This window comes from Meriones unguiculatus, assembly GCF_030254825.1.
Source record: "Meriones unguiculatus strain TT.TT164.6M chromosome 10 unlocalized genomic scaffold, Bangor_MerUng_6.1 Chr10_unordered_Scaffold_142, whole genome shotgun sequence".
Lineage (NCBI taxonomy): Eukaryota > Metazoa > Chordata > Mammalia > Rodentia > Muridae > Meriones > Meriones unguiculatus.
This window is the reverse complement of record NW_026843578.1, coordinates 1-18,675: the sequence shown is the minus strand read 5'-3', so window position 1 is coordinate 18,675 and position 18,675 is coordinate 1. Positions and strand designations below refer to the sequence as shown.

The window sequence follows — 18,675 nt, the reverse complement described above, 5'->3', positions numbered from 1 at the left end:
ACCTCAGTGGAGGGGCCGCGGGGGAGGCCGTCTTGACTCGCGTGGAGCCTTCGAACCCCACATCCTGGGCTGGTGGCGGAGCTCTGCAGAGTCCGTCAGTCCGGGCGGCTGTGTCCACGCTGCCCAACCAGAGTCTCCTCCTCCTCGTCCTCCTCCTCCTGCCTGGTGGGTCGGTGGGTGTGGGTTTTGGTGGGTGTGGGTGTGGGTGTGGGTGGGTGGGTGGGTGGGTGGCTGGGTGGGTGGGGACCTCAGCGGTTCACGGAGGAGGCAGTGTCTGAACTAGAGGAGGGAGGAGTTGGATGGACGGCTGGCTGGATGGATGATAGATGAATGATGGATGAGTGGATGGTGGATGGATGGATGGATGGATGGATGGATGATGGAAGAATGGATGGATGGATGGGTGGATGGATGGATGGATGGATGGATAGATGATTTGTGGATGGGTTGATGGATGGAAGGATGGACTGATGATGGAAGAATGGCTGGATGGGTGGATGGATGATGGCTGGCTGGCTGGCTGGCGGCTGGCTGGCAGCACGCTTGTGGCAGTGGGCTGGGAGGGGAGGGACCACAGAGCCGGAAGAGCGGGCCCTCAAGTTCCCAAGAGAGAAGGAGCCTGAGCGGGGCCGCCAAGCACAGCCAGTGTCCCCTGCAACTGGACTCGAGCCTTGGGACGTCGGGCTGGACACGTCCTGAGGGGACGATTAGGAGGAGGAGGAGGAGGAGGAGGAGGAGGAGGAGGAGGAGGAGGAGGAGGAGGAGGAGGAGTTGGAGACAGTTCCCCCGGGGTGAGGGAGGGATGCCGGGCGGGCACCCAAATCCGGCAAGGGCCCCGGGAGAGCACGGGCAGGGCGGCGTGTACCCGGGTTCGTCCGGGAGGATGACCCCCGGGAGGATGACCCAGGCCAGCCAGCCTCCTCGCCCTCGCCCACCGTGGCACGTCCCCCGCCGGCCAGTGAGCGGTAGCCACTCGCTGAAGGCAGGTGAAAGCGGCAGCAAGGGCGGGGCGGGGCGGGGCGGGGCGGGGCCTGTAACCCACGAGTGACCCCAGCGCCCCGATGGGCAGATGCCCAAGGCGACCCCCCCACGCCTTGTCCAGCGGGGATCCAGAGAGAGGCCCACGGCTCAGACCGAGGAGGGCTCTCTCAGGCTCCGAGGCAGGGAGGGGCCTGCCTGGCCCCAGACCCAGGTGGGGCGAGTCGGGGTCCAGAGCCAAGCCCTGCCCTGGACGGCGCGGCGGGCGGCCCCGAGGCGAGGCGTCGGCGAGAGCCAAGGAGCCCTGGAGGCCCCGGCCGGGGGGGTGCGGGGTGGGGGAGTGGGGTGTGGCGGGGGCAAGGCTGGCCCCTGAGCAGAGCCGAGCAGGTTCTAGGTCGCGCGCCCTCCGGCCGCCCGGCCCGTGGGCCCTGGTCCGTGCTGCGGGAGCGGGGAGGGGCTCGGGGAGGGCCCAGGGGCGGCCGGGGGGGTGGGCTGGGCTCGGCTGGGCTCGGCTGTCGTCGGGGGCGGGCCGGGGAGCGCGGCCGCAGGCGCGGAGCAGGCTCTTGGGCGGCGCGGAGACGGGCTCGTGCGTCTACGGCCATACCACCCTGAACGCGCCCGATCTCGTCTGATCTCGGAAGCTAAGCAGGGTCGGGCCTGGTTAGTACTTGGATGGGAGACCGCCTGGGAATACCGGGTGCTGTAGGCTTTTTTTTTCTGGCAGGAAGGAGCCTGTTTTCCAAAGGGGCTTTGCGTCGGCTTCTGCAAAGCTCTGTGGCCCGGGCCGGGCGGGGCCACGCCCAGGGCCACCCCCACGCCACCCCACCCCACCCCCCGCCAAGCCAAGGGGCGCCCCCCGTCCGCCCTGGCTGCGGGCTGGCCCGGCGGAGCCAGCCAGCCAGCCCTCGGGCTGGACCCCGCACCGGGGATAGGGGGTGGCCCCAGGGCGGGGATCCCAGGACCTCAGTGGAGGGGCCGCGGGGGGAGGCCGTCTTGACTCGCGTGGAGCCTTCGAACCCCACATCCTGGGCTGGTGGCGGAGCTCTGCAGAGTCCGTCAGTCCGGGCGGCTGTGTCCACGCTGCCCAACCAGAGTCTCCTCCTCCTCGTCCTCCTCCTCCTGCCTGGTGGGTCGGTGGGTGTGGGTTTTGGTGGGTGTGGGTGTGGGTGTGGGTGGGTGGGTGGGTGGGTGGCTGGGTGGGTGGGGACCTCAGCGGTTCACGGAGGAGGCAGTGTCTGAACTAGAGGAGGGAGGAGTTGGATGGACGGCTGGCTGGATGGATGATAGATGAATGATGGATGAGTGGATGGTGGATGGATGGATGGATGGATGGATGGATGATGGAAGAATGGATGGATGGGTGGATGGATGGATGGATAGATGATTTGTGGATGGGTTGATGGATGGAAGGATGGACTGATGATGGAAGAATGGCTGGATGGGTGGATGGATGATGGCTGGCTGGCTGGCTGGCGGCTGGCTGGCAGCACGCTTGTGGCAGTGGGCTGGGAGGGGAGGGACCACAGAGCCGGAAGAGCGGGCCCTCAAGTTCCCAAGAGAGAAGGAGCCTGAGCGGGGCCGCCAAGCACAGCCAGTGTCCCCTGCAACTGGACTCGAGCCTTGGGACGTCGGGCTGGACACGTCCTGAGGGGACGATTAGGAGGAGGAGGAGGAGGAGGAGGAGGAGTTGGAGACAGTTCCCCCGGGGTGAGGGAGGGATGCCGGGCGGGCACCCAAATCCGGCAAGGGCCCCGGGAGAGCACGGGCAGGGCGGCGTGTACCCGGGTTCGTCCGGGAGGATGACCCAGGCCAGCCAGCCTCCTCGCCCTCGCCCACCGTGGCACGTCCCCCGCCGGCCAGTGAGCGGTAGCCACTCGCTGAAGGCAGGGAAAGCGGCAGCAAGGGCGGGGCGGGGCGGGGCGGGGCGGGGCCTGTAACCCACGAGTGACCCCAGCGCCCCGATGGGCAGATGCCCAAGGCGACCCCCCCACGCCTTGTCCAGCGGGGATCCAGAGAGAGGCCCACGGCTCAGACCGAGGAGGGCTCTCTCGGGCTCCGAGGCAGGGAGGGGCCTGCCTGGCCCCCGACCCAGGTGGGGCGAGTCGGGGTCCAGTGCCAAGCCCTGCCCTGGACGGCGCGGCGGGCGGCCCCGAGGCGAGGCGTCGGCGAGAGCCAAGGAGCCCTGGAGGCCCCGGCCGGGGGGTGCGGGGTTGGGGGAGTGGGGTGTGGCGGGGGCAAGGCTGGCCCCTGAGCAGAGCCGAGCAGGTTCTAGGTCGCGCGCCCTCCGGCCGCCCGGCCCGTGGGCCCTGGTCCGTGCTGCGGGAGCGGGGAGGGGCTCGGGGAGGGCCCAGGGGCGGCCGGGGGGTGGGCTGGGCTCGGCTGGGCTCGGCTGTCGTCGGGGGCGGGCCGGGGAGCGCGGCCGCAGGCGCGGAGCAGGCTCTTGGGCGGCGCGGAGACAGGCTCGTGCGTCTACGGCCATACCACCCTGAACGCGCCCGATCTCGTCTGATCTCGGAAGCTAAGCAGGGTCGGGCCTGGTTAGTACTTGGATGGGAGACCGCCTGGGAATACCGGGTGCTGTAGGCTTTTTTTTTCTGGCAGGAAGGAGCCTGTTTTCCAAAGGGGCTTTGCGTCGGCTTCTGCAAAGCTCTGTGGCCCGGGCCGGGCGGGGCCACGCCCAGGGCCACCCCCACGCCACCCCACCCCACCCCCCGCCAAGCCAAGGGGCGCCCCCGTCCGCCCTGGCTGCGGGCTGGCCCGGCGGAGCCAGCCAGCCAGCCCTCGGGCTGGACCCCGCACCGGGGATAGGGGGTGGCCCCAGGGCGGGGATCCCAGGACCTCAGTGGAGGGGCCGCGGGGGAGGCCGTCTTGACTCGCGTGGAGCCTTCGAACCCCACATCCTGGGCTGGTGGCGGAGCTCTGCAGAGTCCGTCAGTCCGGGCGGCTGTGTCCACGCTGCCCAACCAGAGTCTCCTCCTCCTCGTCCTCCTCCTCCTGCCTGGTGGGTCGGTGGGTGTGGGTTTTGGTGTGTGTGGGTGTGGGTGTGGGTGGGTGGGTGGGTGGGTGGCTGGGTGGGTGGGGACCTCAGCGGTTCACGGAGGAGGCAGTGTCTGAACTAGAGGAGGGAGGAGTTGGATGGACGGCTGGCTGGATGGATGATAGATGAATGATGGATGAGTGGATGGTGGATGGATGGATGGATGGATGGATGGATGGATGGATGATGGAAGAATGGATGGATGGGTGGATGGATGGATGGATAGATGATTTGTGGATGGGTTGATGGATGGAAGGATGGACTGATGATGGGTGGATGGATGATGGCTGGCTGGCTGGCTGGCGGCTGGCTGGCAGCACGCTTGTGGCAGTGGGCTGGGAGGGGAGGGACCACAGAGCCGGAAGAGCGGGCCCTCAAGTTCCCAAGAGAGAAGGAGCCTGAGCGGGGCCGCCAAGCACAGCCAGTGTCCCCTGCAACTGGACTCGAGCCTTGGGACGTCGGGCTGGACACGTCCTGAGGGGACGATTAGGAGGAGGAGGAGGAGGAGGAGGAGGAGTTGGAGACAGTTCCCCCGGGGTGAGGGAGGGATGCCGGGCGGGCACCCAAATCCGGCAAGGGCCCCGGGAGAGCACGGGCAGGGCGGCGTGTACCCGGGTTCGTCCGGGAGGATGACCCAGGCCAGCCAGCCTCCTCGCCCTCGCCCACCGTGGCACGTCCCCCGCCGGCCAGTGAGCGGTAGCCACTCGCTGAAGGCAGGGAAAGCGGCAGCAAGGGCGGGGCGGGGCGGGGCGGGGCGGGGCCTGTAACCCACGAGTGACCCCAGCGCCCCGATGGGCAGATGCCCAAGGCGACCCCCCCACGCCTTGTCCAGCGGGGATCCAGAGAGAGGCCCACGGCTCAGACCGAGGAGGGCTCTCTCGGGCTCCGAGGCAGGGAGGGGCCTGCCTGGCCCCCGACCCAGGTGGGGCGAGTCGGGGTCCAGTGCCAAGCCCTGCCCTGGACGGCGCGGCGGGCGGCCCCGAGGCGAGGCGTCGGCGAGAGCCAAGGAGCCCTGGAGGCCCCGGCCGGGGGGTGCGGGGTGGGGGAGTGGGGTGTGGCGGGGGGCAAGGCTGGCCCCTGAGCAGAGCCGAGCAGGTTCTAGGTCGCGCGCCCTCCGGCCGCCCGGCCCGTGGGCCCTGGTCCGTGCTGCGGGAGCGGGGAGGGGCTCGGGGAGGGCCCAGGGGCGGCCGGGGGGTGGGCTGGGCTCGGCTGGGCTCGGCTGTCGTCGGGGGCGGGCCGGGGAGCGCGGCCGCAGGCGCGGAGCAGGCTCTTGGGCGGCGCGGAGACGGGCTCGTGCGTCTACGGCCATACCACCCTGAACGCGCCCGATCTCGTCTGATCTCGGAAGCTAAGCAGGGTCGGGCCTGGTTAGTACTTGGATGGGAGACCGCCTGGGAATACCGGGTGCTGTAGGCTTTTTTTTTCTGGCAGGAAGGAGCCTGTTTTCCAAAGGGGCTTTGCGTCGGCTTCTGCAAAGCTCTGTGGCCCGGGCCGGGCGGGGCCACGCCCAGGGCCACCCCCACGCCACCCCACCCCACCCCCCGCCAAGCCAAGGGGCGCCCCCGTCCGCCCTGGCTGCGGGCTGGCCCGGCGGAGCCAGCCAGCCAGCCCTCGGGCTGGACCCCGCACCGGGGATAGGGGGGTGGCCCCAGGGCGGGGATCCCAGGACCTCAGTGGAGGCGCCGCGGGGGGAGGCCGTCTTGACTCGCGTGGAGCCTTCGAACCCCACATCCTGGGCTGGTGGCGGAGCTCTGCAGAGTCCGTCAGTCCGGGCGGCTGTGTCCACGCTGCCCAACCAGAGTCTCCTCCTCCTCGTCCTCCTCCTCCTGCCTGGTGGGTCGGTGGGTGTGGGTTTTGGTGTGTGTGGGTGTGGGTGTGGGTGGGTGGGTGGGTGGGTGGCTGGGTGGGTGGGGACCTCAGCGGTTCACGGAGGAGGCAGTGTCTGAACTAGAGGAGGGAGGAGTTGGATGGACGGCTGGCTGGATGGATGATAGATGAATGATGGATGAGTGGATGGTGGATGGATGGATGGATGGATGGATGGATGGATGGATGATGGAAGAATGGATGGATGGGTGGATGGATGGATGGATAGATGATTTGTGGATGGGTTGATGGATGGAAGGATGGACTGATGATGGAAGAATGGCTGGATGGGTGGATGGATGATGGCTGGCTGGCTGGCTGGCGGCTGGCTGGCAGCACGCTTGTGGCAGTGGGCTGGGAGGGGAGGGACCACAGAGCCGGAAGAGCGGGCCCTCAAGTTCCCAAGAGAGAAGGAGCCTGAGCGGGGCCGCCAAGCACAGCCAGTGTCCCCTGCAACTGGACTCGAGCCTTGGGACGTCGGGCTGGACACGTCCTGAGGGGGACGATTAGGAGGAGGAGGAGGAGGAGGAGGAGGAGGAGGAGGAGGAGGAGGAGGAGGAGGAGGAGTTGGAGACAGTTCCCCCGGGGTGAGGGAGGGATGCCGGGCGGGCACCCAAATCCGGCAAGGGCCCCGGGAGAGCACGGGCAGGGCGGCGTGTACCCGGGTTCGTCCGGGAGGATGACCCAGGCCAGCCAGCCTCCTCGCCCTCGCCCACCGTGGCACGTCCCCCGCCGGCCAGTGAGCGGTAGCCACTCGCTGAAGGCAGGGAAAGCGGCAGCAAGGGCGGGGCGGGGCGGGGCGGGGGCGGGGCCTGTAACCCACGAGTGACCCCAGCGCCCCGATGGGCAGATGCCCAAGGCGACCCCCCCCACGCCTTGTCCAGCGGGGATCCAGAGAGAGGCCCACGGCTCAGACCGAGGAGGGGCTCTCTCGGGCTCCGAGGCAGGGAGGGGCCTGCCTGGCCCCCGACCCAGGTGGGGCGAGTCGGGGTCCAGTGCCAAGCCCTGCCCTGGACGGCGCGGCGGGCGGCCCCGAGGCGAGGCGTCGGCGAGAGCCAAGGAGCCCTGGAGGCCCCGGCCGGGGGGGTGCGGGGTGGGGGGAGTGGGGTGTGTGGCGGGGGCAAGGCTGGCCCCTGAGCAGAGCCGAGCAGGTTCTAGGTCGCGCGCCCTCCGGCCGCCCGGCCCGTGGGCCCTGGTCCGTGCTGCGGGAGCGGGGAGGGGCTCGGGGAGGGCCCAGGGGCGGCCGGGGGGTGGGCTGGGCTCGGCTGGGCTCGGCTGTCGTCGGGGGCGGGCCGGGGAGCGCGGCCGCAGGCGCGGAGCAGGCTCTTGGGCGGCGCGGAGACGGGCTCGTGCGTCTACGGCCATACCACCCTGAACGCGCCCGATCTCGTCTGATCTCGGAAGCTAAGCAGGGTCGGGCCTGGTTAGTACTTGGATGGGAGACCGCCTGGGAATACCGGGTGCTGTAGGCTTTTTTTTTCTGGCAGGAAGGAGCCTGTTTTCCAAAGGGGCTTTGCGTCGGCTTCTGCAAAGCTCTGTGGCCCGGGCCGGGCGGGGCCACGCCCAGGGCCACCCCCACGCCACCCCACCCCACCCCCCGCCAAGCCAAGGGGCGCCCCCGTCCGCCCTGGCTGCGGGCTGGCCCGGCGGAGCCAGCCAGCCAGCCCTCGGGCTGGACCCCGCACCGGGGATAGGGGGGTGGCCCCAGGGCGGGGATCCCAGGACCTCAGTGGAGGGGCCGCGGGGGGAGGCCGTCTTGACTCGCGTGGAGCCTTCGAACCCCACATCCTGGGCTGGTGGCGGAGCTCTGCAGAGTCCGTCAGTCCGGGCGGCTGTGTCCACGCTGCCCAACCAGAGTCTCCTCCTCCTCGTCCTCCTCCTCCTGCCTGGTGGGTCGGTGGGTGTGGGTTTTGGTGGGTGTGGGTGTGGGTGTGGGTGGGTGGGTGGGTGGGTGGCTGGGTGGGTGGGGACCTCAGCGGTTCACGGAGGAGGCAGTGTCTGAACTAGAGGAGGGAGGAGTTGGATGGACGGCTGGCTGGATGGATGATAGATGAATGATGGATGAGTGGATGGTGGATGGATGGATGGATGATGGAAGAATGGATGGATGGATGGGTGGATGGATGGATGGATGGATGGATAGATGATTTGTGGATGGGTTGATGGATGGAAGGTGGACTGATGATGGAAGAATGGCTGGATGGGTGGATGGATGATGGCTGGCTGGCTGGCTGGCGGCTGGCTGGCAGCACGCTTGTGGCAGTGGGCTGGGAGGGGAGGGACCACAGAGCCGGAAGAGCGGGCCCTCAAGTTCCCAAGAGAGAAGGAGCCTGAGCGGGGCCGCCAAGCACAGCCAGTGTCCCCTGCAACTGGACTCGAGCCTTGGGACGTCGGGCTGGACACGTCCTGAGGGGACGATTAGGAGGAGGAGGAGGAGGAGGAGGAGGAGTTGGAGACAGTTCCCCCGGGGTGAGGGAGGGATGCCGGGCGGGCACCCAAATCCGGCAAGGGCCCCGGGAGAGCACGGGCAGGGCGGCGTGTACCCGGGTTCGTCCGGGAGGATGACCCAGGCCAGCCAGCCTCCTCGCCCTCGCCCACCGTGGCACGTCCCCCGCCGGCCAGTGAGCGGTAGCCACTCGCTGAAGGCAGGGAAAGCGGCAGCAAGGGCGGGGCGGGGCGGGGCGGGGCGGGGCCTGTAACCCACGAGTGACCCCAGCGCCCCGATGGGCAGATGCCCAAGGCGACCCCCCCACGCCTTGTCCAGCGGGGATCCAGAGAGAGGCCCACGGCTCAGACCGAGGAGGGCTCTCTCGGGCTCCGAGGCAGGGAGGGGCCTGCCTGGCCCCCGACCCAGGTGGGGCGAGTCGGGGTCCAGTGCCAAGCCCTGCCCTGGACGGCGCGGCGGGCGGCCCCGAGGCGAGGCGTCGGCGAGAGCCAAGGAGCCCTGGAGGCCCCGGCCGGGGGGTGCGGGGTGGGGGAGTGGGGGTGTGGCGGGGGCAAGGCTGGCCCCTGAGCAGAGCCGAGCAGGTTCTAGGTCGCGCGCCCTCCGGCCGCCCGGCCCGTGGGCCCTGGTCCGTGCTGCGGGAGCGGGGAGGGGCTCGGGGAGGGCCCAGGGGCGGCCGGGGGGGTGGGCTGGGCTCGGCTGGGCTCGGCTGTCGTCGGGGGCGGGCCGGGGAGCGCGGCCGCAGGCGCGGAGCAGGCTCTTGGGCGGCGCGGAGACGGGCTCGTGCGTCTACGGCCATACCACCCTGAACGCGCCCGATCTCGTCTGATCTCGGAAGCTAAGCAGGGTCGGGCCTGGTTAGTACTTGGATGGGAGACCGCCTGGGAATACCGGGTGCTGTAGGCTTTTTTTTTCTGGCAGGAAGGAGCCTGTTTTCCAAAGGGGCTTTGCGTCGGCTTCTGCAAAGCTCTGTGGCCCGGGCCGGGCGGGGCCACGCCCAGGGCCACCCCCACGCCACCCCACCCCACCCCCCGCCAAGCCAAGGGGCGCCCCCGTCCGCCCTGGCTGCGGGCTGGCCCGGCGGAGCCAGCCAGCCAGCCCTCGGGCTGGACCCCGCACCGGGGATAGGGGGTGGCCCCAGGGCGGGGATCCCAGGACCTCAGTGGAGGGGCCGCGGGGGAGGCCGTCTTGACTCGCGTGGAGCCTTCGAACCCCACATCCTGGGCTGGTGGCGGAGCTCTGCAGAGTCCGTCAGTCCGGGCGGCTGTGTCCACGCTGCCCAACCAGAGTCTCCTCCTCCTCGTCCTCCTCCTCCTGCCTGGTGGGTCGGTGGGTGTGGGTTTTGGTGGGTGTGGGTGTGGGTGTGGGTGGGTGGGTGGGTGGGTGGCTGGGTGGGTGGGGACCTCAGCGGTTCACGGAGGAGGCAGTGTCTGAACTAGAGGAGGGAGGAGTTGGATGGACGGCTGGCTGGATGGATGATAGATGAATAATGGATGAGTGGATGGTGGATGGATGGATGGATGGATGGATGGATGGATGGATGGATGATGGAAGAATGGATGGATGGGTGGATGGATGGATGGATAGATGATTTGTGGATGGGTTGATGGATGGAAGGATGGACTGATGATGGAAGAATGGCTGGATGGGTGGATGGATGATGGCTGGCTGGCTGGCTGGCGGCTGGCTGGCAGCACGCTTGTGGCAGTGGGCTGGGAGGGGAGGGACCACAGAGCCGGAAGAGCGGGCCCTCAAGTTCCCAAGAGAGAAGGAGCCTGAGCGGGGCCGCCAAGCACAGCCAGTGTCCCCTGCAACTGGACTCGAGCCTTGGGACGTCGGGCTGGACACGTCCTGAGGGGACGATTAGGAGGAGGAGGAGGAGGAGGAGGAGGAGGAGGAGGAGGAGGAGGAGGAGGAGGAGGAGGAGGAGTTGGAGACAGTTCCCCCGGGGTGAGGGAGGGATGCCGGGCGGGCACCCAAATCCGGCAAGGGCCCCGGGAGAGCACGGGCAGGGCGGCGTGTACCCGGGTTCGTCCGGGAGGATGACCCAGGCCAGCCAGCCTCCTCGCCCTCGCCCACCGTGGCACGTCCCCCGCCGGCCAGTGAGCGGTAGCCACTCGCTGAAGGCAGGGAAAGCGGCAGCAAGGGCGGGGCGGGGCGGGGCGGGGCGGGGCCTGTAACCCACGAGTGACCCCAGCGCCCCGATGGGCAGATGCCCAAGGCGACCCCCCCACGCCTTGTCCAGCGGGGATCCAGAGAGAGGCCCACGGCTCAGACCGAGGAGGGCTCTCTCGGGCTCCGAGGCAGGGAGGGGCCTGCCTGGCCCCCGACCCAGGTGGGGCGAGTCGGGGTCCAGTGCCAAGCCCTGCCCTGGACGGCGCGGCGGGCGGCCCCGAGGCGAGGCGTCGGCGAGAGCCAAGGAGCCCTGGAGGCCCCGGCCGGGGGGTGCGGGGTGGGGGGAGTGGGGTGTGGCGGGGGCAAGGCTGGCCCCTGAGCAGAGCCGAGCAGGTTCTAGGTCGCGCGCCCTCCGGCCGCCCGGCCCGTGGGCCCTGGTCCGTGCTGCGGGAGCGGGGAGGGGCTCGGGGAGGGCCCAGGGGCGGCCGGGGGGTGGGCTGGGCTCGGCTGGGCTCGGCTGTCGTCGGGGGCGGGCCGGGGAGCGCGGCCGCAGGCGCGGAGCAGGCTCTTGGGCGGCGCGGAGACGGGCTCGTGCGTCTACGGCCATACCACCCTGAACGCGCCCGATCTCGTCTGATCTCGGAAGCTAAGCAGGGTCGGGCCTGGTTAGTACTTGGATGGGAGACCGCCTGGGAATACCGGGTGCTGTAGGCTTTTTTTTTCTGGCAGGAAGGAGCCTGTTTTCCAAAGGGGCTTTGCGTCGGCTTCTGCAAAGCTCTGTGGCCCGGGCCGGGCGGGGCCACGCCCAGGGCCACCCCCACGCCACCCCACCCCACCCCCCGCCAAGCCAAGGGGCGCCCCCGTCCGCCCTGGCTGCGGGCTGGCCCGGCGGAGCCAGCCAGCCAGCCCTCGGGCTGGACCCCGCACCGGGGATAGGGGGTGGCCCCAGGGCGGGGATCCCAGGACCTCAGTGGAGGGGCCGCGGGGGGAGGCCGTCTTGACTCGCGTGGAGCCTTCGAACCCCACATCCTGGGCTGGTGGCGGAGCTCTGCAGAGTCCGTCAGTCCGGGCGGCTGTGTCCACGCTGCCCAACCAGAGTCTCCTCCTCCTCGTCCTCCTCCTCCTGCCTGGTGGGTCGGTGGGTGTGGGTTTTGGTGGGTGTGGGTGTGGGGTGTGGGTGGGTGGGTGGGTGGGTGGCTGGGTGGGTGGGGACCTCAGCGGTTCACGGAGGAGGCAGTGTCTGAACTAGAGGAGGGAGGAGTTGGATGGACGGCTGGCTGGATGGATGATAGATGAATGATGGATGAGTGGATGGTGGATGGATGGATGGATGGATGGATGGATGGATGGATGGATGATGGAAGAATGGATGGATGGGTGGATGGATGGATGGATAGATGATTTGTGGATGGGTTGATGGATGGAAGGATGGACTGATGATGGAAGAATGGCTGGATGGGTGGATGGATGATGGCTGGCTGGCTGGCTGGCGGCTGGCTGGCAGCACGCTTGTGGCAGTGGGCTGGGAGGGGAGGGACCACAGAGCCGGAAGAGCGGGCCCTCAAGTTCCCAAGAGAGAAGGAGCCTGAGCGGGGCCGCCAAGCACAGCCAGTGTCCCCTGCAACTGGACTCGAGCCTTGGGACGTCGGGCTGGACACGTCCTGAGGGGACGATTAGGAGGAGGAGGAGGAGGAGGAGGAGGAGGAGGAGGAGGAGGAGGAGGAGGAGGAGGAGGAGTTGGAGACAGTTCCCCCCGGGGTGAGGGAGGGATGCCGGGCGGGCACCCAAATCCGGCAAGGGCCCCGGGGAGAGCACGGGCAGGGCGGCGTGTACCCGGGTTCGTCCGGGAGGATGACCCAGGCCAGCCAGCCTCCTCGCCCTCGCCCACCGTGGCACGTCCCCCGCCGGCCAGTGAGCGGTAGCCACTCGCTGAAGGCAGGGGAAAGCGGCAGCAAGGGCGGGGCGGGGCGGGGCGGGGCGGGGCCTGTAACCCACGAGTGACCCCAGCGCCCCGATGGGCAGATGCCCAAGGCGACCCCCCCACGCCTTGTCCAGCGGGGATCCAGAGAGAGGCCCACGGCTCAGACCGAGGAGGGCTCTCTCGGGCTCCGAGGCAGGGAGGGGCCTGCCTGGCCCCCGACCCAGGTGGGGCGAGTCGGGGTCCAGTGCCAAGCCCTGCCCTGGACGGCGCGGCGGGCGGCCCCGAGGCGAGGCGTCGGCGAGAGCCAAGGAGCCCTGGAGGCCCCGGCCGGGGGGTGCGGGGTGGGGGAGTGGGGTGTGGCGGGGGCAAGGCTGGCCCCTGAGCAGAGCCGAGCAGGTTCTAGGTCGCGCGCCCTCCGGCCGCCCGGCCCGTGGGCCCTGGTCCGTGCTGCGGGAGCGGGGAGGGGCTCGGGGAGGGCCCAGGGGCGGCCGGGGGGTGGGCTGGGCTCGGCTGGGCTCGGCTGTCGTCGGGGGCGGGCCGGGGAGCGCGGCCGCAGGCGCGGAGCAGGCTCTTGGGCGGCGCGGAGACGGGCTCGTGCGTCTACGGCCATACCACCCTGAACGCGCCCGATCTCGTCTGATCTCGGAAGCTAAGCAGGGTCGGGCCTGGTTAGTACTTGGATGGGAGACCGCCTGGGAATACCGGGTGCTGTAGGCTTTTTTTTTCTGGCAGGAAGGAGCCTGTTTTCCAAAGGGGCTTTGCGTCGGCTTCTGCAAAGCTCTGTGGCCCGGGCCGGGCGGGGCCACGCCCAGGGCCACCCCCACGCCACCCCACCCCACCCCCCGCCAAGCCAAGGGGCGCCCCCGTCCGCCCTGGCTGCGGGCTGGCCCGGCGGAGCCAGCCAGCCAGCCCTCGGGCTGGACCCCGCACCGGGGGATAGGGGGTGGCCCCAGGGCGGGGATCCCAGGACCTCAGTGGAGGGGCCGCGGGGGAGGCCGTCTTGACTCGCGTGGAGCCTTCGAACCCCACATCCTGGGCTGGTGGCGGAGCTCTGCAGAGTCCGTCAGTCCGGGCGGCTGTGTCCACGCTGCCCAACCAGAGTCTCCTCCTCCTCGTCCTCCTCCTCCTGCCTGGTGGGTCGGTGGGTGTGGGTTTTGGTGGGTGTGGGTGTGGGTGTGGGTGGGTGGGTGGGTGGGTGGCTGGGTGGGTGGGGACCTCAGCGGTTCACGGAGGAGGCAGTGTCTGAACTAGAGGAGGGAGGAGTTGGATGGACGGCTGGCTGGATGGATGATAGATGAATGATGGATGAGTGGATGGTGGATGGATGGATGGATGGATGGATGGATGGATGGATGGATGATGGAAGAATGGATGGATGGGTGGATGGATGGATGGATAGATGATTTGTGGATGGGTTGATGGATGGAAGGATGGACTGATGATGGAAGAATGGCTGGATGGGTGGATGGATGATGGCTGGCTGGCTGGCTGGCGGCTGGCTGGCAGCACGCTTGTGGCAGTGGGCTGGGAGGGGAGGGACCACAGAGCCGGAAGAGCGGGCCCTCAAGTTCCCAAGAGAGAAGGAGCCTGAGCGGGGCCGCCAAGCACAGCCAGTGTCCCCTGCAACTGGACTCGAGCCTTGGGACGTCGGGCTGGACACGTCCTGAGGGGACGATTAGGAGGAGGAGGAGGAGGAGGAGGAGGAGTTGGAGACAGTTCCCCCGGGGTGAGGGAGGGATGCCGGGCGGGCACCCAAATCCGGCAAGGGCCCCGGGAGAGCACGGGCAGGGCGGCGTGTACCCGGGTTCGTCCGGGAGGATGACCCAGGCCAGCCAGCCTCCTCGCCCTCGCCCACCGTGGCACGTCCCCCGCCGGCCAGTGAGCGGTAGCCACTCGCTGAAGGCAGGGAAAGCGGCAGCAAGGGCGGGGCGGGGCGGGGCGGGGCGGGGCCTGTAACCCACGAGTGACCCCAGCGCCCCGATGGGCAGATGCCCAAGGCGACCCCCCCACGCCTTGTCCAGCGGGGATCCAGAGAGAGGCCCACGGCTCAGACCGAGGAGGGCTCTCTCGGGCTCCGAGGCAGGGAGGGGCCTGCCTGGCCCCAGACCCAGGTGGGGCGAGTCGGGGTCCAGAGCCAAGCCCTGCCCTGGACGGCGCGGCGGGCGGCCCCGAGGCGAGGCGTCGGCGAGAGCCAAGGAGCCCTGGAGGCCCCGGCCGGGGGGTGCGGGGTGGGGGAGTGGGGTGTGGCGGGGGCAAGGCTGGCCCCTGAGCAGAGCCGAGCAGGTTCTAGGTCGCGCGCCCTCCGGCCGCCCGGCCCGTGGGCCCTGGTCCGTGCTGCGGGAGCGGGGAGGGGCTCGGGGAGGGCCCAGGGGCGGCCGGGGGGGTGGGCTGGGCTCGGCTGGGCTCGGCTGTCGTCGGGGGCGGGCCGGGGAGCGCGGCCGCAGGCGCGGAGCAGGCTCTTGGGCGGCGCGGAGACGGGCTCGTGCGTCTACGGCCATACCACCCTGAACGCGCCCGATCTCGTCTGATCTCGGAAGCTAAGCAGGGTCGGGCCTGGTTAGTACTTGGATGGGAGACCGCCTGGGAATACCGGGTGCTGTAGGCTTTTTTTTTCTGGCAGGAAGGAGCCTGTTTTCCAAAGGGGCTTTGCGTCGGCTTCTGCAAAGCTCTGTGGCCCGGGCCGGGCGGGGCCACGCCCAGGGCCACCCCCACGCCACCCCACCCCACCCCCCGCCAAGCCAAGGGGCGCCCCCGTCCGCCCTGGCTGCGGGCTGGCCCGGCGGAGCCAGCCAGCCAGCCCTCGGGCTGGACCCCGCACCGGGGATAGGGGGTGGCCCCAGGGCGGGGATCCCAGGACCTCAGTGGAGGGGCCGCGGGGGAGGCCGTCTTGACTCGCGTGGAGCCTTCGAACCCCACATCCTGGGCTGGTGGCGGAGCTCTGCAGAGTCCGTCAGTCCGGGCGGCTGTGTCCACGCTGCCCAACCAGAGTCTCCTCCTCCTCGTCCTCCTCCTCCTGCCTGGTGGGTCGGTGGGTGTGGGTTTTGGTGTGTGTGGGTGTGGGTGTGGGTGGGTGGGTGGGTGGGTGGCTGGGTGGGTGGGGACCTCAGCGGTTCACGGAGGAGGCAGTGTCTGAACTAGAGGAGGGAGGAGTTGGATGGACGGCTGGCTGGATGGATGATAGATGAATGATGGATGAGTGGATGGTGGATGGATGGATGGATGGATGGATGGATGATGGAAGAATGGATGGATGGGTGGATGGATGGATGGATAGATGATTTGTGGATGGGTTGATGGATGGAAGGATGGACTGATGATGGAAGAATGGCTGGATGGGTGGATGGATGATGGCTGGGCTGGCTGGCTGGCGGCTGGCTGGCAGCACGCTTGTGGCAGTGGGCTGGGAGGGGAGGGACCACAGAGCCGGAAGAGCGGGCCCTCAAGTTCCCAAGAGAGAAGGAGCCTGAGCGGGGCCGCCAAGCACAGCCAGTGTCCCCTGCAACTGGACTCGAGCCTTGGGACGTCGGGCTGGACACGTCCTGAGGGGACGATTAGGAGGAGGAGGAGGAGGAGGAGGAGGAGTTGGAGACAGTTCCCCCGGGGTGAGGGAGGGATGCCGGGCGGGCACCCAAATCCGGCAAGGGCCCCGGGAGAGCACGGGCAGGGCGGTGTGTACCCGGGTTCGTCCGGGAGGATGACCCAGGCCAGCCAGCCTCCTCGCCCTCGCCCACCGTGGCACGTCCCCCGCCGGCCAGTGAGCGGTAGCCACTCGCTGAAGGCAGGGAAAGCGGCAGCAAGGGCGGGGCGGGGCGGGGCGGGGCGGGGCCTGTAACCCACGAGTGACCCCAGCGCCCCGATGGGCAGATGCCCAAGGCGACCCCCCCCACGCCTTGTCCAGCGGGGATCCAGAGAGAGGCCCACGGCTCAGACCGAGGAGGGCTCTCTCGGGCTCCGAGGCAGGGAGGGGCCTGCCTGGCCCCCGACCCAGGTGGGGCGAGTCGGGGTCCAGTGCCAAGCCCTGCCCTGGACGGCGCGGCGGGCGGCCCCGAGGCGAGGCGTCGGCGAGAGCCAAGGAGCCCTGGAGGCCCCGGCCGGGGGGGTGCGGGGTGGGGGAGTGGGGTGTGGCGGGGGCAAGGCTGGCCCCTGAGCAGAGCCGAGCAGGTTCTAGGTCGCGCGCCCTCCGGCCGCCCGGCCCGTGGGCCCTGGTCCGTGCTGCGGGAGCGGGGAGGGGCTCGGGGAGGGCCCAGGGGCGGCCGGGGGGTGGGCTGGGCTCGGCTGGGCTCGGCTGTCGTCGGGGGCGGGCCGGGGAGCGCGGCCGCAGGCGCGGAGCAGGCTCTTGGGCGGCGCGGAGACGGGCTCGTGCGTCTACGGCCATACCACCCTGAACGCGCCCGATCTCGTCTGATCTCGGAAGCTAAGCAGGGTCGGGCCTGGTTAGTACTTGGATGGGAGACCGCCTGGGAATACCGGGTGCTGTAGGCTTTTTTTTTCTGGCAGGAAGGAGCCTGTTTTCCAAAGGGGCTTTGCGTCGGCTTCTGCAAAGCTCTGTGGCCCGGGCCGGGCGGGGCCACGCCCAGGGCCACCCCCACGCCACCCCACCCCACCCCCCGCCAAGCCAAGGGGCGCCCCCGTCCGCCCTGGCTGCGGGCTGGCCCGGCGGAGCCAGCCAGCCAGCCCTCGGGCTGGACCCCGCACCGGGGATAGGGGGGTGGCCCCAGGGCGGGGATCCCAGGACCTCAGTGGAGGGGCCGCGGGGGAGGCCGTCTTGACTCGCGTGGAGCCTTCGAACCCCACATCCTGGGCTGGTGGCGGAGCTCTGCAGAGTCCGTCAGTCCGGGCGGCTGTGTCCACGCTGCCCAACCAGAGTCTCCTCCTCCTCGTCCTCCTCCTCCTGCCTGGTGGGTCGGTGGGTGTGGGTTTTGGTGGGTGTGGGTGTGGGTGTGGGTGGGTGGGTGGGTGGGTGGCTGGGTGGGTGGGGACCTCAGCGGTTCACGGAGGAGGCAGTGTCTGAACTAGAGGAGGGAGGAGTTGGATGGACGGCTGGCTGGATGGATGATAGATGAATGATGGATGAGTGGATGGTGGATGGATGGATGGATGGATGGATGGATGGATGGATGGATGATGGAAGAATGGATGGATGGGTGGATGGATGGATGGATAGATGATTTGTGGATGGGTTGATGGATGGAAGGATGGACTGATGATGGAAGAATGGCTGGATGGGTGGATGGATGATGGCTGGCTGGCTGGCTGGCGGCTGGCTGGCAGCACGCTTGTGGCAGTGGGCTGGGAGGGGAGGGACCACAGAGCCGGAAGAGCGGGCCCTCAAGTTCCCAAGAGAGAAGGAGCCTGAGCGGGGCCGCCAAGCACAGCCAGTGTCCCCTGCAACTGGACTCGAGCCTTGGGACGTCGGGCTGGACACGTCCTGAGGGGACGATTAGGAGGAGGAGGAGGAGGAGGAGGAGGAGGAGGAGGAGGAGGAGGAGGAGGAGGAGGAGGAGGAGGAGTTGGAGACAGTTCCCCCGGGGTGAGGGAGGGATGCCGGGCGGGCACCCAAATCCGGCAAGGGCCCCGGGGAGAGCACGGGCAGGGCGGCGTGTACCCGGGTTCGTCCGGGGAGGATGACCCAGGCCAGCCAGCCTCCTCGCCCCTCGCCCACCGTGGCACGTCCCCCGCCGGCCAGTGAGCGGTAGCCACTCGCTGAAGGCAGGGGAAAGCGGCAGCAAGGGCGGGGCGGGGCGGGGCGGGGCGGGGCCTGTAACCCACGAGTGACCCCAGCGCCCCGATGGGCAGATGCCCAAGGCGACCCCCCCCACGCCTTGTCCAGCGGGGATCCAGAGAGAGGCCCACGGCTCAGACCGAGGAGGGCTCTCTCGGGCTCCGAGGCAGGGAGGGGGCCTGCCTGGCCCCAGACCCAGGTGGGGCGAGTCGGGGGTCCAGAGCCAAGCCCTGCCCTGGACGGCGCGGCGGGCGGCCCCGAGGCGAGGCGTCGGCGAGAGCCAAGGAGCCCTGGAGGCCCCGGCCGGGGGGTGCGGGGTGGGGGAGTGGGGTGTGGCGGGGGCAAGGCTGGCCCCTGAGCAGAGCCGAGCAGGTTCTAGGTCGCGCGCCCTCGCCGGCCCGCCCGGCCCGTGGGCCCTGGTCCGTGCTGCGGGAGCGGGGAGGGGCTCGGGGAGGGGCCCAGGGGCGGCCGGGGGGTGGGCTGGGCTCGGCTGGGCTCGGCTGTCGTCGGGGGCGGGCCGGGGAGCGCGGCCGCAGGCGCGGAGCAGGCTCTTGGGCGGCGCGGAGACGGGCTCGTGCGTCTACGGCCATACC

At 69.9% G+C, this 18,675-nt stretch overlaps 9 non-coding genes across 9 annotated transcripts; all 9 read left to right on the top strand.

Moving 5' to 3' along the window:
- Positions 1 to 1,568: 1,568 nt before the first annotated feature.
- LOC132650328 (5S ribosomal RNA) lies at positions 1,569 to 1,687 on the top strand. Its single transcript, XR_009588691.1, has one exon. It is a non-coding gene; the product is annotated as a 5S ribosomal RNA (ribosomal RNA).
- A 1,758-nt stretch (positions 1,688 to 3,445) lies between these two features.
- LOC132650327 (5S ribosomal RNA) lies at positions 3,446 to 3,564 on the top strand. Its single transcript, XR_009588690.1, has one exon. It is a non-coding gene; the product is annotated as a 5S ribosomal RNA (ribosomal RNA).
- Positions 3,565 to 5,312: 1,748 nt separating this feature from the next.
- On the top strand, positions 5,313 to 5,431 carry LOC132650326 (5S ribosomal RNA). Its single transcript, XR_009588689.1, has one exon. It is a non-coding gene; the product is annotated as a 5S ribosomal RNA (ribosomal RNA).
- Positions 5,432 to 7,234: 1,803 nt separating this feature from the next.
- Positions 7,235 to 7,353, top strand: LOC132650325 (5S ribosomal RNA). The gene has a single exon (XR_009588688.1). It is a non-coding gene; the product is annotated as a 5S ribosomal RNA (ribosomal RNA).
- Positions 7,354 to 9,111: 1,758 nt separating this feature from the next.
- LOC132650362 (5S ribosomal RNA) lies at positions 9,112 to 9,230 on the top strand. The gene has a single exon (XR_009588725.1). It is a non-coding gene; the product is annotated as a 5S ribosomal RNA (ribosomal RNA).
- A 1,804-nt stretch (positions 9,231 to 11,034) lies between these two features.
- On the top strand, positions 11,035 to 11,153 carry LOC132650357 (5S ribosomal RNA). The gene has a single exon (XR_009588720.1). It is a non-coding gene; the product is annotated as a 5S ribosomal RNA (ribosomal RNA).
- Positions 11,154 to 12,958: 1,805 nt separating this feature from the next.
- On the top strand, positions 12,959 to 13,077 carry LOC132650346 (5S ribosomal RNA). Its single transcript, XR_009588709.1, has one exon. It is a non-coding gene; the product is annotated as a 5S ribosomal RNA (ribosomal RNA).
- A 1,769-nt stretch (positions 13,078 to 14,846) lies between these two features.
- LOC132650335 (5S ribosomal RNA) lies at positions 14,847 to 14,965 on the top strand. Its single transcript, XR_009588698.1, has one exon. It is a non-coding gene; the product is annotated as a 5S ribosomal RNA (ribosomal RNA).
- A 1,758-nt stretch (positions 14,966 to 16,723) lies between these two features.
- On the top strand, positions 16,724 to 16,842 carry LOC132650324 (5S ribosomal RNA). Its single transcript, XR_009588687.1, has one exon. It is a non-coding gene; the product is annotated as a 5S ribosomal RNA (ribosomal RNA).
- Positions 16,843 to 18,675: the final 1,833 nt, after the last annotated feature.